The 22,884-nt window shown below is 24.8% G+C and overlaps 1 protein-coding gene across 3 annotated transcripts in view; it reads right to left on the bottom strand.

The window, feature by feature from the left end:
• LOC145831890 (uncharacterized) overlaps positions 1-2,806 on the bottom strand; it is a 33,774-nt gene extending 30,968 nt beyond the window's left edge. Inside the window, exon 1 of one of the 3 annotated variants that reach the window (XM_082939242.1) lies at positions 2,782-2,806. The gene's annotated coding sequence lies outside the window, so the exon portion shown is untranslated. Of the gene's footprint in view, positions 1-575; positions 665-2,776 lie in introns of those variants that run through there. The other 2 variants (XM_082939240.1, XM_082939243.1) reach the window with 2 other exon arrangements.
• Positions 2,807-22,884: the final 20,078 nt, after the last annotated feature.

Genomic DNA, 22,884 nt, shown 5'->3' with positions numbered 1-22,884 from the left:
ACAATTAACTCAATTAAATAAACACAATATAATTAAAATTAAAACTAAATTTAACCTAATTAATTTAATTAATTAAAATTAATTTAATTAAAATAAAAATTTAATTAAAACAATTAATTATAATACTTATAATTGTTAATTTAATTAAATAATAAATACTAATTTTAATTAATTTTATCAAGTTTATTATTGATGTTTGTAATAAAACTCTCTAAATTATGAATCTATCTAGGTGCAATTTTCAACTTAAAAAACTGGCCAAAATGCAATGGATAAATTTTCTTTGATTTAAGTGATAAATTAAATTTAATAAATTTGAATCAAGTTATTATTTAAGATTGTAATTAATTGAATAATTAATTATAAAATTTTGTAAAAAAACTCAATTAATTATAAAGCTAGGTGCTATTTAAAAAACTGCCAAATTCAATACAAAAATTTCATTGATTTAATAAATAATTATTAAATCAATATTATCTAAAAATAAATAATTATTTATTTATTAAACATTCTTATTCTAGGATATCTTATCACTTTTGATCAATCATGCTATTTTAATTCATTTTTATACTTACTTTAAAAAATATTTATAACTTTAAGCCAAAGGGTGTGTTTGAAGAACCACCATACAACTCTACAAGCTTTACATCACTTTTTACAAAAATTAACATTAAACCTTTTTTAAAAGCTTAATATAAATAGTGTAACAAACTTTACTCAATTTAAAAGAATCAATTAAATCAGATCAGTTTTGAAAAGTTTTCTATACAAAGTGTATAAAACAACAACAACTCATATCTGATTTTCTAAAAGAATTTAAAAATTACATGTATGAAGTAGAAACAATTGGAAGTTTTGAAAAATTACTAAAGTTCTTCCTTTTTTACATTTTTAAATTTTTTTATAAATTAACCTCAATTTATAAGTAACACTCCATGCAACATTTTAACAAATATCAAAATTAATATCTAAAAACTATATGACCACTAAATAAGTTATTTCTTGTTTTTTTTTATTTAAGTTATTTTTTCAAATCTTTCTGTTAATCTGATTAAAACTTTATAAATAAATTAACAACAGAAATTATTTTAAAGCAACTGGTAAAAAATTGTAGGAAGAGTTTTAGAGTAAAAGTTGAAAAACTAGAGCCAATTATTGGTATAAGTGCTGCATGTTTTTATTATAAATTGTATCAAACTCATGAAAATAAACATAAAGCCCACAAACATGCAAATGTGGCCCAAAGTTTTGAAAATCACAATAGTTATTCCATATTTCAAAATGAAGAGAAAAAAGGTCTCAGAAACATTTCACTGGAAACTCAAAACTTACACTGTAAATTTATGTCTGTTACAATGAATAAAAGCTAAAACTACAACTGTGGCCTGTGGTATTTCTATTTTCAAATGTTGGCCCACAAACAAAAAAGGCCTACCCTTGCATTAGACGCATAACAAATTTTTTAAGTTTTTCACATAATTCCAGGTTTTTGAATGTTTTTATTCAAAATTTTTCAAATTTGACCTTTTCCAAGGTTTTATTAGTCAAAAATGTCTAATTCCAGGTTTTTAAGGATTCCAGGTTTTTCAAGGATTCTAGGTTTTGTGCCAACCCAACCCTGCAAATGTTGCTTTGAATTTTTTATATGGCAAAATACAACGAATAGCTTAGTTAATAATACACAACTATTTTCTTTAAAGAATCAATTTACTCCTCAGCATTCATAAATATAACTCAAAGGTATCTACTGATTGTAAATGGAAAAACATTGGCAAAATGGCCATGACTAGTCCAAGTCATTCAATAATATGAAAAATAGTATAAGTGTTTGATCTTAGTCTTTCTTAGCTTGAGTGACCAGATTATTCTCAGGGCTGCTACTCGTTTTTTCAAAATTTTTTCAAGGTTTTCCAAATTTCTTCCAGGTTTTTAAAAGTACAAATTTTTTGGTCTATTTTTGATTTAAAGTTAAGGTTAAGGTAAGAAAATGTGTTGAACAGTGTCAATATATTGAAAAGATACTATTAAGCTACTTTATATGTGTAATATAATAAAAAAACTTTGATCATGATAAATTTTATTTTTTTAAAATGATAGATATTTTGAGACAAATTGACATCAATTACTACCAAACATGTGAAAATTGCTAAAATTCCAGTTTTTTTTTTTTGGTGATTTTTGTTCAAAATTCCAGGTTTTTCCAGTTTTTTTTCAAAATTTCTCAAATCCCAGGTTTTTCAAGTTTCTTTTTACCTAAATTGTCAAATTTCAGGTCTTTCAAGGATTTTTTTATTAACATTGTCAAATTCCAGGTTTTTCAAGGTTTTCTAAGTAAAGTGGCAATCCTGTGTTCTAAATATTGAAACAGTCAGAAAAATTTAACACCTAGTACTTTATTAAAACTGAGTAAACTAAACAGTTCATTTAATTAAATTGGCAAGCAAACCAAACACTTGACTGTTATAGCTTCAACATTGCAATTCAATTGACAAAAAATATGATGAAATTTTCAAATATAACATACTTACTAATTATTAATTGCAAGAGGGAAACAGTTAAAATTAATTACTTTTAAAATAGTATAAAGGCATGGTGAAACCAAAACTTGGTGGATTTATAAAAAATACAAACTAAATCATATGAGTCTTTTACTTTTCCACATAACCAATTTTTGCAAAAAATATCAAAAATTAGTATATACGTATATCTAGAAAAAAATGCAAACAAAATAATATTTAAATTAGAATCGATAGGTAAAAGTACTAGAATAACATACCAAACCTTTCGAATAATTTCCAATCCTTACCAGATATTGATGAAAAATTTCATTCTATTCTACACACACCAAAAAGATATTAAAGCGACTATTTTGTCTTATTTCAAAGTATAAAATAGTACTTGAAAGCCTTCAACTCCTTTAACGCAACCAAAAAATTACTATAAATAGTAATAACTTATAAATTTAAAAAAAAAGTTACGTTAATTTAGTAAAACAAGTTTACATTGCTTTATAAATCGGGAAAAGTCAAATAGTTTTTTACTTGGTATTATTACTTGTACTATAATAGATCAACTTATGCAAATAGAAAATATTAATTAATTTTGTTTATATATTATTTTAATTAATTCAATTAACTTAATTAAATATAAATGTTTAATTAATTTAGTTAGTTTAGTTAATTTACTTAATTTATGATACTAATTAGCTTTATATGTTATTTGTAAAAAATCATTTTCTTTGAAATTCTTTAAATACTAAGCTCTTTTCAACATAATGTCTGACAAATACCAAATTTAAAAACATACAAATTATGCTGATAAAACAAAAAAGAACTAAATAATTTCTTTTATGAAAAAAAAAATATATATAAAGATTCAATATATTCTAAAAACTTAATAAAGAAAAAAACAAAAAAAGTTTGTAGTTGTACGTACACCTAAATACTTTATTTAATTAAGTGATTAATAGTAAATTTAAGTTTAAAAACTTTATATTAAAAAAGCTATCATAATCGTGTTCACTTTATTAATAAAATATTATTCATTAATAATATTACGTAAATAAAACGTATTAATTAGTTTAAGTTTGATTTTTTATAATTTTAAACTAATTTAAACTTATTATCTACTACAGTATGTTATTTAAGATACTTTTTTAAATTATCATTAGTTTCTGCAAAAAAGCGTAAACAAAGGAAATTAAATTTTAATGGTAATTAATTATTATAGTATAAATAAGTCTAAAGACTATTACAAACTAAAAAAAGCATTTTGGGAATTGTAGTTAAAAGTAACTGTTTAAATATAAGTTCTTAATATCACAAAATAAAAATTTTTAAAGCCAGGACTGAGTATGCGATAAAACTTTTGAAAATACTTTTACAAAAATTAAGTTAACATTGTTTGCTTTTCATGAAAATATCAAAAATGTACATATATAATATATATACTTTACTTCTTGTTTTTACTTTCACATAAATTAATAGTATTAAGATTATGGTCATTGTTTAGAATAATGTACCGGATGCTATCTAAGGATGCGGGCACGCGTAGTTTTTTTTATAATTTGGAAAAAACATGTGAACATCAACCAATTTAATGTTCTATTTTAAAATATATGTAGAAAGTACTTTTAGTTTATTTTTGAATACACACAATAAGTGCTAACTGCTAACTATACAAATATTTTATTAGATATTAGATATTCTTCAAACTTAATTTTTTATTTTAGTGTACAACTTTTCAAAAACAATTGGTCGTCAAATGCTTTTTTTTTAACAAACATAGCCCTTATAAGATTTCTCTTATAAATCTATATTACCAATTAACTACGTTGACCGCCCCTTTAACTATGAAAATTGAAGTGATAAGTTTAATACTTAATAAAAATTTCAATTTTTAGTTTTTAATTTCAAAAAAAAACATAATTTTTTTCAAAGAGTTTGCATCGCATTCTATTTATCTTTTAAATCTCAAGCATTAAATTACTTATTTTCATAACAAATCACAGTAAGACGGTGTACATTTGATGTTTACAACAAAAAAAAATAGTTGAAAAATTAATTTTGTATTTATAATTATTTTACACAGTTTCTTTTAATTTTAAAGATAAACTAATAAATTAAACAAAAATAATCCACCTTAGTGGTGTTCGTACACAAGTGAAAAATAATAAATTTAGTACGCGAACCAAGCTACCAAAAAAATACTTAATATTATATTACACTAATTTAAGACTTGTAGTTTGTAAAAGTAAAAAAAAAATATAAGTTTCGTACACCAGGTCCCAAGTATTTTGTGCGCATTTTGAGTTGTTTAATTTAACACAAATAAACATTTATAAATATAACAAACAATAATAAAATTTTAATATTATTGAAACATTATTTAAAGTTTTTGAATTGCAATTAGTTTTTAATGATACAAAAAATTAGACAAAGATTTGAATAATGTTTCATGCAACACTCAACTTATTAATACTACAAAATAAAATAGAATTTATATTTTACTATTTTAAAACTTATTTAAACAGGTTTACACGGTCAGAATTTTCTATTTATTACTTTACATAAAAAAGTTGTCTTTAATAAAATTATTTTTATTCAATGCATCAAACAAACAAAAAGTTGTCTCAGTTTGTTTTTATGAGTCATACTTTTAATTATTTTTTTTTAAATGCTAACTCACCTCTCTATATCTTTAGACTTTGTAAACTTATGTTCGTTGACTAACTGATAAACATTTAGTTATACCTCATTATATCAGAAATTTTGATAACAATAAGAGATTAGATTAAAATTCTTAAAGAAACATGACTGTGTTAAATAATGAAAGTATAATGAAATAATGAGTGTTTATAACACAAATAAATAATACAGGACTCTTGCCTTATATATGAATACACATCTAAAAAAGAAATTTAAGAAAATTCCTATCAAAAAGAAGCAGTGATACTTAATAAATATTGAGCTTACACTTAACACAAATCTCAATTGTTTTTTTAGTAAACATATCACTTAGTTTCTTTTGACGTTTTTTTAGTTTACGTTCTTCTTCTGTAACATTTTCTTTACATAGCAAGCGTTAAAATTGCTCGCACCTTGCCTTCAATTCTTTGTAATGCTCACCAGCACCAGTTGCAGCTTTGGAAGAACACAACTGCGCGTTAAAAAGTTTTGTTCGAAAGACGAAATCCATTACAGCACCAAATGCATATCTTTGTAAAAGGCTATAGAACAAATTTTAATATAGACATCACACCATTTCTTAATTGTAAACAAGTGCTTAATTATAAATTGAATTGGACAAGTAGAATAGAATATAAATGTTAAGTATCAAATAAAACAAACAAAAATAAAAATAAAATTTACTTATTATTAAATTAGTAAAATTTTTGCACAATTATTATTATATTATATGAATTTAAATCCTTTTTTTAACATATGTATAGTTTTATCTTTTTTTTCATGTTTATAAATAAAGTTAACAAGTTGTTAAAACTGGAAAAATCCCCTGTCTACTTTTAACTAGAAGAAATATCATAAAACAGCTATTACAATAACTATATTTGGTACCTCTCGTATCTTTACGATCTCTCGTATCTTTACGCATTTTTTTTCTGTGGACACAATGTGCGTAAATAAGCGAGAGGTTACTTTATTTAATGTCTTCATCAACAATTAAATATACTTATCTTTAATATCTGTAAAGAAAAGTAAATAACTATGTCGCATTAACTCAGAAATAAATCTACTATTTAAAAAAAAAATAAAATAAAACAGTTATTTTACTATATATGCAATAAAAGTAAAACAGTAGTTCTTTAGCCTGTCATGAAACTACATATAAAATACAGCTAATTGTAAGCCTGTGTAAAGTATAAGTAAGTTTTAGTTGTTATGTTTTAGTTAATAAGGGTACGTTTTGTTAACAGGTTCTGCAGTTGTAAGGTTTTAAAAATGTTCAATACATAACATTCAGTAAACTGATAATACAGCAAAATATTAAGAACATCGATTCTCTTTTCCCTAACCCACCTTGCCGAAATATATGAAAAACAAACCGAAAAAAGCTTTATTACTTAAAACTTAAAATAATAATGTAAAAATGATTTTATTTTATTTACTACCAGGCTTCGGTAACAAAAAAAAACACACTTTTTCAAGTATAATAAAATATTAAATTGCCCCTAACAATGCTGCCTATCTACAATATTATATAAAAACTTATTTATGCATGAAAACCTGAACAATACTAAAATGTTGCATATTCGAAAAACTAAAGCTTATAAGTGTATAATTGGGCGAAACAAGTACTAATTCAAAAAAATTAAATTAAAGTAATTTAATGAGTCAAAAAAAATATTAATAAGAACATTAAAAAAAACTAAAAATGTATACCTAGAAACTAATTTAAATAGAACTAAAAGCTGTTTGAAATTGGAATTCAAACTAAGTATCAACAAAACATTGACAAAACTCACTAAAGAATTCAAAATATAGTTTGTATTAAGTTAATGTACCAGTCAAAATTTAAATGAATTTAAGAAATATCTAAAAAAATTCAAAAAATTTATCTAATTTGAATAATTTGAATTTAAAATAAATAACAACAAAACAATTCAACAAAAAAGTCAAACACCTATTTTGTATTAGTATTGTATACTTATCTAACTTTTATTTGCTTTCCATTTTATTAATAAAATTTTATTTCTGTGCCCGCATAAGTACATTAGTTCCGTTATTTTGTTGATGCAACTTATATTGGATTCAAGTACTAATAAAGTATCTTTTAAGCATAACCTGCATGTTATTGTCCCTGGTTTAGACTTTTTTTTTGCTTTTTTAGTAATTTCCGAGTTAATTTGTAGTTCTTGTTTTCATGTTTTAATTTGTGTGTTAGTTTTGAAAGTTCAGTTGCTTGTTTGTACTGGAGGTAGTTTTTGTCGTTTGGTTTGCTATTAATCGATTTATTATGTGTTGTTGTACGTTTTTATAGCTGGTTGGCACTTAGCCCAACTTATTTTTATTTTTAGTTAAGCCAAGTAACTGCATTAAAACTTTAAGTAAACATAATTAACATGCTAGCCAATCAGAAGAGACCTCAGAAGCGCAGTCGACGCTTTATTAACTTATACCTTTGTTTAAAGCTTCTAAAAATGTTTCAGTATTTTTTTTGAAGGTTACAAATAACAACTCTTTAAATATATACCTTTAAATTGTTATAACATAAACCTATTTGCTATAGTATTTCCACAAAATTTTTTTTATAACTAAACTAAGGTCTCTTAATTTTCTCTATATTTTTTAAAAATTAAGATAAATTTTTGGTATTGGTATATTTGTAATCTATTTTTGGACTGATTGATGGTGTGGGCAGAGATGGCTTGGCTTTGGTATTTAAATTTGGAATGTAGTGCTATTGTTTTGTCTCCATTGACAATGTGGCTGAAGATAGGTTTGATAAGGTTTTATTTAACTTAACTTAATTCTTATATGAATTCATGAGTTAAATAAATAGACTTTTTTTTACCGAACTACAATTTTATATTCGACTACTTTTAATAATTAGAAATTTATATACTTGTTAGATCATTAACATTATTATTTAAAAAAAGCAGCTGATGAGCCCACTATACAAGAAATAAAAGTTTTTAAGTACGTACTGTATTGTTTGATAGCCTATTTTTGTGATTTTTTGACTACTATAATTTTTTTCCCTTGATCCATTATTAAGTTTACTCTATAAGTTAAGTTTTAAATTTTAACTTGTTTTTATGTAAAGTTTATTAGATATATAACAAGTTTTCTTCAAAATATATTTGTACATTAAAAAGTAAGTATGATTTCTTTTTACGTATATATTTACATTGCCTTAAGTTTTTACAACAATTATATTTATGAGAATTAGCAATCATAATTGAGTTATAACATATATTAGAAGTAGTAAATAATTTATTTTTTTTAATACATTTAAGCACATACAAAGAAAATTTACAGATAGTTTTATAGTAGAGTATGATCTACAGTTTTTGTTTTACACATATGTTTATTCTTACTTGTATATTTTTAAATGTTTTTATTTTTCAAAGCATTTGTACCACTTCTCCTTTTTATGTTGTTGTGGAACTTTTTGTTACATTTTTTGCGGTTGGTCTTGTAAAAAGAGCAACAAAATATATGTGAACGTACATAATCGTAAAAATTTAAATTTAAAGGGAGGAGACGGTGTGTTGCCCCTGGTAGACTATGGTTTCCATAGTCAGTATTGACAGCAATGGGTATAAAAAATAGTCCACATTAATTTTTTACTTCAAAAAATATATAATTTTTAGTTAATTTAAACTACAGTACTTAAAAAAAAACTTCCAATTTAAAATAATATTGATTTTTCATTGATCATAAGTTTCTTTTTTATTGTTTTAACTAAAACTGCTCAAAAACATTTTATAAAATGTATGGTGTGAGGCTTGATGACCAAAAGGTCTTTCTTTAAACCAATCCATTGACCATAGTTGGGAGCGTTCACTTTTTTTTCTTAAGTTTTAATATACTTATGCGTATGCACATTTTATATTTAGTTTATTACATATTTTTTGTAGTGCTTTTTCTACAAAATATGTATAAACTAATGTTGTCCGGAAAGTACTGTGCAAACGACTATTATTTAACTTTTATTTACTTTGGTATTCTTTAGCTTAAACTATAATATTTACACAATGTTATTTTTATTGTTGGTCTTTTTAGTCTTTTAATTTAGTGCAACTTCTATAGATGATAATAGGTAAAAAAACTTAACTTATATATTTTTTAAATTCAACTTGCTTAGCTTAGTTTACAATAAAACATTTTTAATAACATATTCATAAAATTATAATAGATCTAATTTCTTTTGGATCTATAATGAACTAAAATCTAATATAAATTGTATAATTAAAAGTTTAATTGTGAGTAGCAATTCTTTAGTTTGCTTGTTAAATTTTCCAAGCCTGTAATGGATGATATACGCTGCAAATAATTTAAGTTATAGTTCATCAAAACATTGTTTCATATTTATTGCTAAGCATTTTGTATAAAAATAAAATACTTTTACAGCAGCTAGTTTACAACTTGATAAGGTATTAAAACTTTAAAATAATATTTTTTTATAGTCTGAAAAATATTAAAAAATTAATTTAAAAAACATTAACTACTAAAGTTTTAGTCTTATGAAACTCCACTACAAAGCTTTAACTTTATTAGTTTTTAACAATTACTATTTATTCTAATTATAATTTTCAAAGCGATGTTATAAACAGGAACCGCTCATTTCCAACCCGCACACAATATCCACCTGATCAGTTTTAATCACCAATCAATTTCAAACGTCTATTTTATCTTTTTATTTTTGAGAGTCATTTTTGCATAGTGTCACTTTTTCATAGTGTCACTTTTTCATAGTTTCATTTTTTCATAGTGTCACTTTTTATAGTGTCACTTTTTCATAGTGTCACTTTTTCATAGTGTCACTTTTTCATAGTGTCACTTTTGCATAGTGTCACTTTTTCATAATGTCACTTTTTCATAGTGTCACTTTTTCATAGTGTCACTTTTTCATAATGTCACTTTTTCATAGTGTCACTTTTTCATAGTGTCACTTTTGCATAGTGTCACTTTTTCATAGTGTCACTTATTCATAGTGTCACTTTTTAATAGTGTCATTTTTGCATAGTGTCACTTTTGCTTAGTGTCACTTTTTCATAGTGTCACTTTTGCATACTGTCATTTTTGCATAGTGTCACTTTTGCATACTGTCATTAATAGGTAGTGTCACTTTTGCATAGTGTCACTTTTTCATAGTGTCACTTTTTCATAGTGTCATTTTTTCATAGTGTCACATTGGCATAGTGTCACTTTTTCATAGTGTCTTTTTTTCATAGTGTCACTTTTTCATAGTGTCACTTTTTCATAGTATCACTTTTGCATAGTGTCACTTTTGCATAGTGTCATTTTTTCATAGTGTCACTTTTGCATAGTGTCACTTTTTCATAGTGTAACTTTTTCATAGTGTCACTTTTGCATATTTTCACTTTTGCATACTGTCATTTTTGCATAGTGTCACTTTTGCATAGTGTCACTTTTGCGTACTGTCATTTTTGCATAGTGTCACTTTTTCATAGTGTCATTTTTGCATAGTGTCACTTTTGCATAGTGTCACTTTTTCATACTGTAATTTTTGCATAGTGTCACTTTTTCATAGCGTCACTTTTGCATAGTGTCACTTTTTCACAGTGTCACTTTTGCATAGTGTCACTTTTTCATAGTGTCACTTTTTCATAGTGTCACACTTGCATAGTGTCACTTTTTCATAGTGTCACTTTTGCATAGTGTCACTTTTTCATAGTGTCACTTTTGTATAGTGTCACTTTTTCATAGTGTCACTTTTGCATAGTGTCACTTTTGCATATTGTCATTTTTGCATAAGTGTTACTTTTTCACGAACTATCACGTTTTTATGACTGCAATTTTGTACAAAGAGTTCTGTTTGCATGATATCAATGTTTCACAGGCGGCATATTTTGTGCCTGTCGTCATTTTTTAACGGCTAACTTTTACAAGAATTGGATATTTTGAGTTGAAGAAACTTATCTAAAAACATTTATTTAAAAAATTCAAATTAGACTATATCTGTATTAAAATTAAGTCTTACCTGTTTAAAAATCAATTACGTAATAAGATAAACTTAAATGTATATTAATTAAATTTAATTTGACAATTGAAATTGAAATAAACAAAATATAACTAAAGGCTAACTAAATACAACTTTAAGTCGAGTAAAAAAGTATATATTAAATTTTATTATCAATTAAAACACGGACGATTCAGTAAACAAATTTTTTGATTTAAGTTTTAGTTTTTTGGACTAACCTTTTTATTTTTACTTTAATATTCATTGTTTTTATACTACCAGATCAGAATATCCACACTTAATCATACGCTGTTAAAACAATTTTTTTTCAAAAGGGAGTTTGTTAGCATGAAAACATTTCAAAACAAGTTTACTGACGACAATAACAGCAATATAGTTTTTTTAACTTTATTTTGAATTCAACCTACAAAATGTATACCATATTCTAGACATAGAATGATTTCTAGTTTTAGAGATAATTACTACCTAAAATCGGGACTGGTCATTTGCACAAAGAAACTTTTTTACGAGTAGTCAATTTTGCACGGAGTCACTTTTGCAAGAGTGACACGTTTTGCACAATAGTGAAAAAATTAATGACAGTAAATTATAAAATACATTAATAAAAAAACCAACTTAAGGTAAGGGATAGGGGTAACAGTAATAGTAAAGAAAATGATAATAACAAAATAGATTTAAAAAAAAAATCAAAGGTTGATAAAAAAAAAAGAAGAAGAAAAAAGCTAACGACCAAGGTTAGGGGTTAGGGTCAGGGATAACAGTGATTATAAAGAAGTATTAAAAATTAAAATAGATAAAATTAATAAAGTTTCAATCCGTGCAAAAAAGAAACTTCATGTAAAATTGACTTCACGTGCAATTCTGACACCTACCTTGCTAAAACTCAAAAAGAAAATATAAATAGGTTTAAATAGTTAAAGCCTATCATTTATTATGTTAATTTAAATTGTACTAAATATGAATAATTTCAACGTTACATCAACTTACTTGTAAAGCAAAGAAAAAAGAAAGTCGCACTAGAGCACAAATCAGTGCATACATTCTTCAACAACCAGCTTCTTCTTTGTACGAAAGTTTGAGCTTGTAAGACATAGACACGGTATAGTAAAATTTATAACATTATTAACACACAAATCTTGATAAAAATTGTATAACAAAGTAATAATTTATCTAATTTATTGCAAAAAACTGCACTTACACACGATACGAAGCAAGTAGTTGTAAACTTAGATACTTTAAACTGTTTTTAGACTAGACTAAACATAAGTTTATGTTTTAATACTGACTTGTTCTACTTTTAGATTAAGTCTATATAGATGTAAAAAGCATTAACATACAAGTTTAAGCCAAATTTTAAGCTGTAATGATAAGTTATGCTTTTTAAAAATAAAGAGTAAAAAAAAATACTTCACTTTAAAACTGGCTAAAAATAATTAAAACTTTTAAATTTTTTTTCACTTCTAAAAGTTGTTTTCATTAAAAATTTGTTTTAAGACTCTTGACATTTGTACAACTAAATATAAAAGAATATAACTTAATGTTTCTGTCAAAATTCCTGGTTTGTAGTGTTTTTGTGCATCTATGTACTTTATTTTGTACTTTTGATATCAGCTAAGTCAAAGTTATCTTTAAATTTATTTATATTGAGAAAATTAAAAGCATTTAAACATAAAAAAGTTTTTTTTTTCAAAGTTTTACTTAGAAAAGGAAATTAATTAGCAATAATAATTTTCAAAAGTTTCGTTTTAGGTTAAGATTATTTAGATTTAAAAATATTTAATACTAAATTATTAAAGTTTTTGAAAAATAGAAATTAAAACACAGTTTTAAATATATTTTGTTTTCTTAAGTTTTATGAAATTTAATTTGACTTAAATATACTTGTTTTAAATAGAGATTTATATAAATATAGTATTAAACTGTGCAAAATATCACCTGTGCATAAGTGACGTCATACAATAGTGGATATTCGTCCAAGGTAAACGTTTCGTGCGAAAATTAAACCCGTAAGAAAAGAATGCCGTGCAAAAAAAAAAAGATCTTGCAAAAATGACAAATAACTCTGGTAGAGATTGTTCGGTTGGAAGTTAATCGGGTTGGAATTGACTCGGGTTGGAATTGACTCGGGTTGGAATTGACATGGGTTGGAAATTATCAGATGGGAATTGGTTCGGGTGGGAATTGATCAGGTTGGAAATGATCGGGTGGGAATTGTCAGTATACCGTTTTAAATACAGCAACTTGCAAGCTTTAGTTAAAAAGAGTTTCAAAGAGTGAAGTAGTTTATAAAACTCAGTTACTATCGTAGTGTACAAAAAAAAGCACAAAAAGTTTAAAATTTGAAAAAAACTATAATATATTTGTTAATATTTCTATACTTTATCTAATGTTAATTTAATGTAAATTTATAATTTTAGTTGATGTTCTTAATAGCTATTATAGTATCGTTTTAAAACCATATTGTTTAGTCATCAACCAAGCTTTTTAGTCTTGTAATTTGTGTAATAGAAAAAGAAATACTTGTATTTGATTCATAAAGTATTTTAAAAACAGTTTTTTAAAGTTTCTCAACCTTATTGAGAAAACCTTCTACTTTTGAAATTAGGAAAATTTTTCTAAATCCGTTTTATTTAAGCTCGATATTTAAACCTGATTACCTTGTAAAGTTTTTTTTTTTATAACAGTATGTTATTTGTTTTAAGTTTATATACATATTTTTACATAGAAATAGTAAAAAAAAAACCTATTATTGCTTTGATTTTTTTTGTACATATAAAAACAGCTTTAATACACAAAAGTTTTTATAAAAAGCAAAATAAGCCTCAGTCTTGAGAGCCTTAAGTAGTAAAAAATTATAATCAATAATAACTGATTAAAACATTTCTTTTTAAATTGAAAATGTACTACATATATTTCAACAAAGTGTGAAAAAAAGTCAAACTAAAGCAGCATGTAACTTAATAGCAAAAAAAAAATAATACTTGAAAAGCCAAAAGGTGAACACACCTCAAATACTACTTGATATGGTGAAAAAATACATAAATATCAGATTCAAAATTTTATCAACAGCGCAAAACAAGTACTTACTCCTAGCTAATAGTGGTTAACCACTAAAGCAAATGAGCCAAACGAATATAATCAACGAGATGCTTACAACTTAAAAGATATACAAAAATTTAAAACTGTATATTGCTGATTTAGCATCAAAATCGCTGAATTGATTGATTTGTGCGTCTTAGTATTTTATGCTTTATATTGTAGAAAAAGTTTTTTGTTTGTAAAAAGCTTGAAGTTGATACTAAAATAGGAAATTTTGCAACTTCTTTTTTGCTTTACTTGGAAGTCATAGTCTATGACTCATAGATTATTGAAATCATTAATAATAAAAAGACTTATAAGAAGATGGTACAATATTGGCAATAATATTTTACTTAAACGCTTAAATAAGTTGTTACTATATTTTTTTTTATCAAAAATTTTGATTTCATGTTAATCTATAAAAATTTAAACAAAACCCTTTTTTTATTTTTAAACATTGATTTTTTTTTGTTATGCGTCTTTCAATTAAGTAGCTCAGGTTTTTTTGTCAAAGTCAAGCGTAGGACAATAAACTTGCAATGATAATAAAGTTGAAAAACACAACGACCATCATTCTAAAAAAAGGAGAAATTTCGAGCTTTTTTTACGTTAAAAATTTCAAACACAACAACTTATTTGTTTTTTGTTCTTAAAGAGTTATTATATATTTAATTTAATGATACAGACCAAATGAATAATGTTTTTTTTTTTTTGAGTTTGGGTTTTTGGGTCGGTGCTAGATCCCATAGACAAAACAGGAAGTTTAACTTTTCTTTAATTCTCGCACTGTACCTCAAAAAAAAATATTTAACAATTTTTTTACAATAGATTTAAGTGAATTAACTTTATTGATTAGTGAACTTGTTTTCTATATAAACTTAATGTTTTTTGAGATACAGGCCATTTTTGGTTTTTCAGTTTTGTATTGTTCGGGTCTTGTTGGTAGTAAAAAAAAAACGTTAAGAAAATATAAATTTGCTCCGAATAAAAATGTTTTTGATAAGTTTAAAAAAAGCTTAAATCAATCTTTAAAAATGTTGCAAGAACTAGAAACGACAAAAAGGTTTATTTATATTTCATTTTTCTCTCCAATCGCTTCATATCATTAAAAAAAAGGTTAAAATAAGCACTTTTGTTATTTAAAAATGTTAAACAAAATATATTTATTTATTCAAATTTTTTAAACCAAGATAAAAGACTCTTATTTTAGAATTTTTATCGTGTTTTTCTTTTTATTTTTATATTCAGTTTTAAAGCAAGTCTTTGGAAAATTTTCATCTATTAGTTTTATAATAGAATTACATTAAAGTCAGCAAAAGATAGTTATATACAATTATATCGTATTTAAAGTTAAAATTCTTACAGAGATTTGTTGTACATTTACTTATAATTACTATTCGTTACATATAAAAACAGCTTTTAAATTTAGTTGTGTATTACTTTTCAACTGTCTTTTAGTAGTCTAAGATATTTTTGTTAAAATAAATCGAATAGTGTTTGTTTTTGATCTTTTTGTTGTTTTTTAAGTCTAATTAATTATCTTCATTGTATTTAAAAATTTTAGTAGAGAATTGATTTAGTAACAAAAATAAAATGAAAAACTATTTATTTGCTTAAAATCAACATATTTTAAACAAAAACTTAAGACAATTTTCATTCCAAAATATTTTTTTAGCAAACAACTAAAATATATTTCAACTAACCCTTATTAACTACTTTTGCTAGCATTTAGTTTTAGAACAAATGTTGAATAAGTAAACAGTTATAGTATAGGTTTCTTCGGAAGTTACTCAATTGATAAATTAAGCAAAATTAATTAGAGATCGATAAACAATTTACTATTACATAATAAAAAAGTAATTAGTAATTAAACTAAGATAAGCATACGTACAAAAGTACAAGTAAAACAAACAATAAGTAAACCAAAATAAGTGACAAACAAAGCATTTATAAAATGTTGCTTGCATAAATTAGGTCTAAACATTTTTATAAATAAAGATTCAAAAATGCTTTTAGATGATAATCCTTACGTGCTTTACTTAAAATTAAAAGATAACTATCATTATAATTCTATGTTCAATCATAATCGTTTAATAAGTGTTCAGCAATCACCGATGATCTATTTGATAGTTTATTTAAACCCGTGTCCTTCAAACTTCTAAGGGGTTTTGAAATATGTTGTTCTCTTCTAGCTTGAAATCTCTTGGAAGTTCTGCCGATATACACATTATCACAGTGTAATTTGAACTTAAAAATAAATTTACTTTTTTTCTAGATAGGCAGTAACATCGTTCTGAATTCAATTCAAAGATTTTCTTGTAAAATGGCTAATTCTTGTTGTAGAGATTTTAAAGTTGTGTTTTGACATGTTTTTGACATGCTTTTTAACAGCTATTGCTTCTTTACTTAAATATAGCTGTTTTAAATATATAGGGCACTTTCTTAGTCCTTGTTTAATAGGCTTTACCGATTTAGAGATTGTATTGTTAGTTGTTTTACTGATCATATGTTTATTTTATTATAGTCTATTGAAAGACAAAAAAAGACGCTTAAAACATTTGGTCCTAGGACCTTGTGCAAAAAGAACTTTTCGGTTATCGAGTCGCACACCGCGATACCTTTTAACGTCTTATCGAGGAATATGTGACGCAAATCTTAGAGCTCCAAAAAAACATTTAATTTTATCTAGTTCTTCCTTTAACAATTTCCTTGAATAAATCTTGTGCTCTCTGCATACCAAACAGAAAATTAAGCCAACTTTTCTGGATAAAGGACAAAACGACTGAAAGAAGTATATAAGCCAACAAAAGTTAAATTAGTCAACAAAAATGTTTTTGAATGAATCTCGTCTCAAACTTCTGTTTAATATCTGTAGTAATAAAAAATATACAATATAATTCTAAATATTTAATCCTAAGACGTAAGGTATGAATATTGAAAGTATTATCAAAGTAGAGTACATAATTAGTACTGTAAAAGCTCTATGTTAAAAGGAATTGTATTTTATTCTTTGTTGGATTGTTAAAGTCCACAGAGTTAGAGTACAAAGTTTATCAAAACTATATTTACATTATCTAAAACCACTAAGCGCATAGGCTTGTCAAGGAAAAATAAAAAGTATGAGTTTTTAAACCGCTAGATTTAATGAAGTTTAATGTAATAGGGCTTTGCTTAGAAAGAAGAATGAAAATAAATTATTTTATAGTAGCGAAACATAAAATGATCAAAAAGTAAAAACATCTTCGTTACAGTACCATTTATTTAATGTCTTTTCACCAGTTTTTAGCACAAATTGTTTGCTAGTTAATGCCAAATATTTTTGTTTTGTTTTTGTTGTATTCTGTTTTTTAGGGGAATTTTACAATTCTAATTTTTTTTATGTGCCTAAATTCTCAAAACCAATAAATCTAGACAAAACTAAAATGTCAAAGATTTATCAAAAAATATGATTGTAAATTTTCAAGAATTTCAGGGAGAAAACTTTTAAGTTATGTAATCAATTTAAATTTAACATGATAATGTTAAGGATCCTAATGAAGGTTTGAAAACTCTCTGAGTTGAACATTACAAGATCAAAACCTATGGCCAACAGATGTACAAAAAATTGTAAAGAAAAACTTAAGTTTTAAACCGGATTGCCACATAATCAGACTACTCAGGATATCTCTGAGTTGTTTCAATTAAAGAACTCAGGCTTGTTTTTATGTATTTTATAAATATCTAAGTTTTTATAAATATCTAGGATGATGTTGCAGCAATATCAAAGTGAAAATAGTTTCACTTAGATATTGAAAAGCTCTAGATTAGCCCCTTTAAAGAAATTAAAGAAGCCATGGCCCCCTTCAACTAGATTACTCATAAATTACCATAAAAAATAAACACCTAAGAACCTTTTTTTACTTTTCATCTGCAAATCAAGAATATCTAGTGTATCTGTCATGGCCCTGGCCCTCAAGGGGCCACTTGGCCCACTTTGGGAAAGTCTGCTCAAGATCTCAACTAAACTCTAATTTTAGAATGTGCTTATAACAAAATAAACACATTGATAAGGCATTTATGAAGTGTGCATAAAATTTTAATTAATTTTATAAAATCTAGAAAATTTAAGTTTTTATTTTATGTATGTAAATAAAATTTGGTTATGCTTAATTTAAGGTGAGCATGTTTTGATCAAAAACTTATTTCCTATTTTTTAATTAATTTGTTTTTCTTACTATTTGTACTTTAATTTTACTACCACTGTTACCTCTAACCCTTACCCTAGGTCGGTAGCTTTTTTTGCTTTAATTATCAATTTTTATTTATTATAAGTTACCAACCAAAGCGCGCTCATCTAAAGTTAAGCATAACCTATAATTTATTTACTACAAAGTTTAAAATAATGCACGCACACTTATTGTTTATATTTAGAGCAGTTTTTAGGACATCTTTTACATCCAAAATAGTTATAGTTATTTACAGATTGAAATGAAAACAAGCTCTTTAGAGCAACAAAGGAAACTGCAACTTCTGCTGACCTTAAATTGTTCAGTTTTTTTGTTATTTTTTTGGTCACTTTAGGTATGTAAGCTTGAATAATTTAATTTTTTAACTTTAGGTCTTATAAATAATTCTTTCATTCTAATAACTTTGACTGACCCACAGCTTTGCTTGGTATAGCTCACTTATAGTACTCACTATTTTCCCCAATGAGTGGCAACCCTGTTTAAATTTTAATGAACTTACTTGAAATGTTGACTCAACATACGTGTAATATATTTTGCAAGATTTAATACCAGTGGTTGATACAAAAATGGTTTATACTGTGTACCATCCTATAAGGTGCACAAAGTTATCTACAATGCTAGATTGTTTATATTATAGCTAACCACACAATTATCAGTTTATTATTTAAGATTTTATAATTTATTTGTCATGTTTTTTAAGTTTTAAAAGTATCATAAAAATTGTTTAGTGCATGAAAATAAATGTAGTAAAGTGGTTAATACAATATACTTTCAGATTACACTGAAAGTTAAATATACTAATCTAATAATCCAACCATAGTAGAGGTTGAATAATGTAAGAATGTTAAAAAAAAATAAACACTAGTATAAAATGGCAATATAAATAATTTGAGATAAAACTATATTGTATGAAAAAAGAATATTTTATTAAAAAAAAAAACTATTTTTTTAGTGATTATTAAAAATTAAAGTTATCATAAGTTTGTTTTCAGAGGTAATATATTTAAGGGCATAGGGGGGGGGGGTAAACACCCTTTTTTGGTTTTTGATCTTATTTTATATAGTTTTTACTGAGCTACAAAATGCTTTTTACAGATTTTAAAAATTCAAAATAATTTTTGAGATATAGCCGGTCAAAGTCAGAGCCAACAATAGGTTCCTTATGGGAGGCGCAAACTAAAACGGCAAAAATAGACTATTTTACTAAAAATCTATCTTCTCCTACGTTGTTTGAGATAACTACTTCAAACTTTCAGGAAATTTTTCTTGATATATTTAGAAAATTCTGTCGGAAGGAATTTTGAAAAAAATAAAAAATAAAAATTTTATATAAAAAATAAACAAAAAAAAAACAGTTTTTTTTTTGTTTTTTTGTTGCCTCCGACTTTGACCGTCTATATCTCAAAAAAATATTTTGAATTTTTAAAATCTGTAAAAAGCATCATGTAGCTTAGTAAAAACTATATAAAATAAGATCAAAAACCAAAAAAGGGTGTTTACCCCCCCCCCCCCCCCCCTATGCCCTTAAATAGAAATCAACTCAAACTCAATAGAGATATAAAAAACATATTTATTTTTTCAGAAGACAGTTAGAGTGTACTCTGAATATAACTAATTTCTATTGCAGATATACATATTGTTTAAGATCTTGTAAATTTTTTAAGCTAATATTAATTCAACAATGATGTCATACTTAAAAATATATACTGAGCTAATCCACATAGTAAAACAAATTATCAACAACTATGAAACATAAGTTTAAAAATATGCACTTGTGCCCAAAAGGCAGAAAGTTTTAGCCTTTTTTAGAAACTCAAAACTTTTTTCAAATTTATTTTTATTTTTTACATGATTAGCTCAGCTAATTCTTAAAATTTACCGCTTGTTAAAAATTAAGAATTAGTTCAAACTAATCTTTGAGATATAAGCAATTGTAAGAGCATTCAATAGGATTTTTATGGGAGGCGCTAACTAAAAGGGCAAAAATAGACTATTTTACTAAAAATCATCTCCTTTAGTTTTTGAGCAACTGTTGTAAAACTTTTTCTGAGTAAGCTTTAATAAATTTTAAACAACCTGTGTAAGAAAAGGATTAAAAAAAAAATTATATAAAAAAAAAGGTTTTTATAAAACTTGGGTCATAAATTTTTTATGATTGTTAATACAATTTTTAAAAAATCCGCTTCGTACAAATTGTTTTAAATATTGAAAAGTACAGTTCCTGAAAATTTGAATATAATTGCTTAAAGAATGAAGGAGATAGATTTTAAGTGAGTTATTTAAAAATTCTGAGAAAATTGCTTTTGAAAATTTTCAATTCTATACTGTTGTATTGGTTTTTTTTTACAAAATTTGTTATATCTCAAAAGGTAACTGAAATTTTTTTGATTGAAAAACTATCTTATAGTTTATGCTCTAAGTTTTAAAAAAGAGCCCATGTAATTTTTCTAAAGTAAATGTTTTCCCCCCTATGCCTTTAATAAAGCAAAATTTAATGGTTTATGGCTAGATAAAACTTGGATGAAAGAAGTTTCTTTTTGTTTGTAATTTCTTTTGTCAATAGTATAAACCGTTTATCCTAGCAAATAAGCTATTATTAAGCATTAAAACACCAAAAAGCAGTATCTGGCTGAATAAAAAAAAGAGTGGGAATTCGAATATACATGTCTATTTTAAACTGTCTGAAAATTGACCTGGCCTTAGTACTCTTTTTGTTCTCCACCATCTTCAACTTTACCTCCCTTCGAAAATAGTTTTTTCTCTACATATTGACTTTCCTTTGGTATGCAAAAAGTAGAAAATAGTTATTATCCTATTTTTTCAGAAGATCTTGCAGAGCTTTTTAAAAATATTTTTCCTAATAGTTTGGTAGCTAATAACTTGGTATTGCTCAATATGCAAAGAATATTTTGATGAAAAAATCAAGGGATAAGTTGTTAAGTATTTTCTTATGATGAAAGCTTTTATACATTAAATCTATAAGGATAATATTGTCAGAAATTTTTTGAGGATAAAAGAGTAAAAGTAACTTATTAAAACTTTAATCTGAGTTTTTGACACATGTTTCTTCAAAAGATCTTGCATACCATCTTAAAAATTCAACTAAAGGTTTTGAAAGTTGGATCTAACTTTCAATATATTAGTCTGGATGTGTACTAAGCATTGTTTATACCCTGATAAAAGGGAATCCAAAGCTAATCAACATTAGTAGTTTTAGCTTCTTTTTCTTCATAGGCATTCCAAAAAGGAGTAGAAACAAGCTAGAAATTGAAAAAAATGCTCAAGCACAATGCTAGTTCTTGTAGAAGGAATTTTTTAAAGCTTACTTCTTTTGGTAGCTTTAGCCTAATTTTTAGTCTAAGTTTTTTTAAATTATTTTATAAGACTAATGTTATTTTTCCATGGATTTCCCTAGACTTTTTTCTAAAGTTTTAGTTTGAACCCTGTAGTGTTATGAACATCAAAACTAAACTTATCCTTAATTTTTGGATTTCTTAATGATAATAAGTAGTTATTATATACACATTTAGAATCCTCTAGTTTTTGTTTAAGTTTAATTTTGAAGAGTTTAAGATGTATTTTATTTATAAAGTATAAACCAGTAATTGGAAAACTTGCTGTAGGCGGTATTAATTTATTTAATATAATTTTGCTTGTCTTTTAATATTTTAAGTTTTTAGTGTTATTTTAAAAGATAATCTATCTCATATTTTTGTTTTAATAAACTTGGTAAAGAATATGATTTTTTGAGCATATTAAAATATTCCTTTTTTCACAAACCCTGGTCAAACTTTGCTAAGTCTGATTTAAAAATAACAGGTTTAGTTTTGAAATTAATTTTAAATGTAAATTCAACTTTAAAATAATTAAGTTAATTATAGTACAGCTATTTAAAAAAATATTAAGTTTTATATTCAGTTAAAAACATTCTTTTGAAATCTGTGCTTTTTAAAAGTGCTTTTGAAATTTTATAATATATTATTCTTTGCTCTTTAAGTTAATTGAATTTTTTTATAGAAAAAGTAAACAAAAATGCCTAGCATTTACAAAAAATTTTATGAAAAAGTAAATATCTAAAAAAATGAAATTAATTTAGTATATATGTTCATAATTGTTTAATAAGTTGTTAAACAAGATCATCAAATTCAAAATTTTATTACCAAAATTTTAAAGTGAGTATGGTGTAAAAATAAATAAAATAGTTTCTTTTTTTACAAAAATTTACTTGTCAGAAACATAAAGCTTAAAAGTATAAAATACTCTTAGTCAGTTTTTTTTGGAAAAATAACATTTTTTATAAGTTTATTATTGTAAAATAATAATTATCAATTTATAATTATTATAAGTAAAATAGAGATGATGAATTGTTTTTAAATTGTCATTTGAAAATCAT

Source organism: Thalia democratica, chromosome 3, assembly GCF_965202585.1.
Source record: "Thalia democratica chromosome 3, ktThaDemo2.hap1.1, whole genome shotgun sequence".
Classification (NCBI taxonomy): Eukaryota; Metazoa; Chordata; class Thaliacea; order Salpida; family Salpidae; genus Thalia; species Thalia democratica.
The sequence above is the reverse complement of the archived record's forward strand: the minus strand, read 5'-3'. Positions and strand labels throughout refer to the sequence as shown.